Below are 3,345 nucleotides of genomic sequence, written 5' to 3' on the forward strand. Positions count from 1 at the left end.
GATTCGAGTACGTGCGTAAAGAAGTGAAAGAACTACCACTATGTAATGTGGTTGGCTCATTGTCCGGAATTTGACATTTCTTCGGACATTTCGCCCAAGGGGGCGATATAAAGGTAAATGTATAGATAATTATTCGACTCTCACACTAATGATCCATTTGAAAAGTATTTAACACTGACGTACCAATGAAGATTTAGCTCCTCGTTCATTAGTTTTAGTAATACACTACTGGCCTTAAAATTGCCACACCAAGAAGAAATGCAGACGATAAACGGGTATTCATTGGACAAATATATTATACTAGAACTCACATGTGATTACATTTTCATGCAATTTGGGTGCATAGGTCCTGAGAAATCAGTACCCAGAACAACCACCTCTGGCCGTAATAACGGCCTTGATACGTCTGGTCATTGAGTCAAACAGAGCTTAGTTGGCGTGTACAGGTACAGCTGCCCATGCAGCTTCAACACGATACCACAGTTCATCAAGAGTAGTGACTGGCGTATTGTGACGAGCCAGTTGCTCGGCCATCATTGACCAGACGTTTTCAGATGGTGAGAGATCTGGAGAATGTGCTGGCCAGGGCAGCAGTCAAACATTTTCTGTATCCACAAAGGCCCATACACAATCTGCAACATGCGGTCGTTCATTATCCTGCTGAAATGTAGGGTTTCGCAGGGATCGAATGAAGGGTAGAGCCACGGGTCTTAACAAATCTGAAATGTAACGTCCACCCTTCACAGTGCCGTCAATAAGAACAAGAGGTGACCGACACTTGTAACCAATGGCACCCCATACCATCACGCCGGGTGATACGCCAGTATGGCGATGACGAATACACGCTTCCAATGTACGTTCACCGCGATGTCGCCAAACACGGATGCGACCATCTTGATGCTGTAAAGAGAACCTGGATTCAACCGAAAATAACACGTTTTGCCATTCGTGCACCCAGGTTCGTCGCTGAGTACACCATCGCAGGCGTTTACGTCTCTGATGCAGCGTCAAGGGTAACCGCAGCCATTGTCTCCGAGCTGATAGTCCATGCTGCTGCAAACGTCGTCGAACTGTTCGTGCAGATGGTTGTTGTCTTGCAAACGTCCCCATCTGTTGACTCAGGTATCGAGACGTGGCTGCATGATCCGTTACAGCCATGCAGATAAGATGCCTGTCATCTCGACTGCTAGTGATACGAGGCCATTGGGATCCAGCACGGCGTTCCGTATTACCCTCCTGAACCCACCGATTCCATATTCTGTTAACATCATTGGATCTCGACTAACGCTAGTAGCAATGTCGCGATACGATAAACCGCAATCGCGATATGCTACAATCCGACCTTTATCAAAGTCGGAAACGTGATGGTACGCATTTCTTCTCCTTACACGAGGCATCACAACAACGTTTCATCAGGCAACGCCGGTCAACTGCTGTCTGTGTATGAGAAATCGGTTGGATACTTTCCTCATGTCAGCACGTTGTAGGTGTCGCCTCCAGCGCCAACATTGTGTGAATGCTCTGAAAAGCTAATCATTTGCATATCACAGCATCTTCTTCCTGTCGGTTAAATTTCGCGTCTGTAGCACATCATCTTCGTGGTGTAGCAATTTTAATGGACAGTAGTGGAGTTTCCTTTCGTTTTTCTCATGCCCTGGTGAGAAGACGTACAAGCGAAGTGAATGAAATTGTGGTAAATAATGAAAGAACTTCTGAATCAATGCGACTTTTTCATTTACGATACCGTGATTTCCAGCTCCTGTAACTCTGGAAGTTTATTATTATTTTAATTTTGTATGGAGAATTTAGATAGTGGGCACGATCTTCACGACGGCGCTGCTCAACAGTAGAGGTACGTAAATGTTTTCATCTCTCTCCCTTCGTGGCCACGAATGTCAATTTCAATACTTATGTCATAATTGCCGTGACATTCATAACCTGCAGTATGTCTTGTAATTAAATGATAATTAAATAGACACCCTAGCTGCAAACAGGCGTTGATGTACTTCATTGGGGACATGTTGAAAATGTGTGCCCCGGCCGGGACTCGAACCCGGGATCTCCTGCTTACATGGCAGACGCTCTATCCATCTGAGCCACCATGGGCACAGAGGATAGTGCGTCTGCAGGGACTTATCCCTTGCACGCTCCCCGTTAGGTCCACATTCCCCACATGTCCACACCACTGTGGACCTCACGGGGAGCGTGCAAGGGATAAGTCCCTGCAGACGCAGTATCCTCTGTGCCCCCGGTGGCTCAGATGGATAGAGCGTCTGCCATGTAAGCAGGAGATCCCGGGTTCGAGTCCCGGTCGGGGCACACGTTTTCAACATGTCCCCAATGAAGTACATCAACGCCTGTTTGCAGCTAGGTTGTGTCTATTTAATTATCATTTCATTTCTAGCAAAGCTGCATGGTCATCCACGGTAACTGTTCTTTCGGGAACAGATATTACCGTCATATATAGAAAAAATATGGCTTCCCGGCCATTGACCTTCTTGTGTGAACGCACACGCTATGCCCGAACTCGTACGGGACTTGGTAGATTAATCTGCCACGAGTAATGAGTATGATGGGCAAACATCTATCAGGCATATAGTGGTGTGGACATGTTGGGAATGTGGACCTCACGGGGAGCGTGCAAGGGATAAGTCCCTGCAGAGGCACTATCGTCTGTGCCCCCGGTGGCTCAGATGGATAGAGCGTCTGCCATGTAAGCAGGAGATCCCGGGTTCGAGTCCCGGTCGGGGCACACGTTTTCAACATGTCCCCAATGAAGTACATCAACGCCTGTTTGCAGCTAGGGTGTCTATTTAATTATCATTTCATTTCTAGCAATGCTGCATGGTCATCCACGGTAACTGTTCTTTCGGGAGCAGATATTACCGTCATATATATGTCTTGTAATTCTCATATGAATAAATGCATTTATCCACAATACGGTTTCCCAGGCCATGGGTAATGATAGTACTCAGAACGTACATGCATCTATGCCGATCGTGTGTTCGCATGCAATTGAGTGTGTACCTACGTAACTATACTTACTACGCATTTCCCTCAGAGTATTTATTCTTATTTTGAACCACTCACTCGCGAATGTACGTGCCCTCTTCTTTTGTGTAATCATTCGGATGTATTCCTTAATAACATTACTTTTAATGTTCAATGGCTTAGTTTCCACAACTGACATTTGCCTATGTCGCAACGGCGCTTCACGCGAAATACTTATTACGCGACAATCATTCTAACTCCCATTTCCAAATTACGACACCGGCTGACTAAATTTCTAACAATTTAACAGGGCGGTTACAACCCGCACAGCCAGGTCGCTGGACACAGCATCCA

At 46.2% G+C, this 3,345-nt stretch overlaps 3 non-coding genes across 3 annotated transcripts; 2 read left to right on the forward strand and 1 right to left on the reverse strand.

The window, feature by feature from the left end:
- Window positions 1–2,032: 2,032 nt before the first annotated feature.
- Trnat-ugu (transfer RNA threonine (anticodon UGU)) lies at window positions 2,033–2,107 on the reverse strand. Its single transcript has one exon. It is a non-coding gene; the product is annotated as a tRNA-Thr (tRNA).
- A 137-nt stretch (window positions 2,108–2,244) lies between these two features.
- On the forward strand, window positions 2,245–2,319 carry Trnat-ugu (transfer RNA threonine (anticodon UGU)). The gene has a single exon. It is a non-coding gene; the product is annotated as a tRNA-Thr (tRNA).
- A 358-nt stretch (window positions 2,320–2,677) lies between these two features.
- Trnat-ugu (transfer RNA threonine (anticodon UGU)) lies at window positions 2,678–2,752 on the forward strand. Its single transcript has one exon. It is a non-coding gene; the product is annotated as a tRNA-Thr (tRNA).
- Window positions 2,753–3,345: the final 593 nt, after the last annotated feature.

Source organism: Schistocerca nitens, chromosome 1 (genome assembly GCF_023898315.1).
Source record: "Schistocerca nitens isolate TAMUIC-IGC-003100 chromosome 1, iqSchNite1.1, whole genome shotgun sequence".
NCBI lineage: Eukaryota > Metazoa > Arthropoda > Insecta > Orthoptera > Acrididae > Schistocerca > Schistocerca nitens.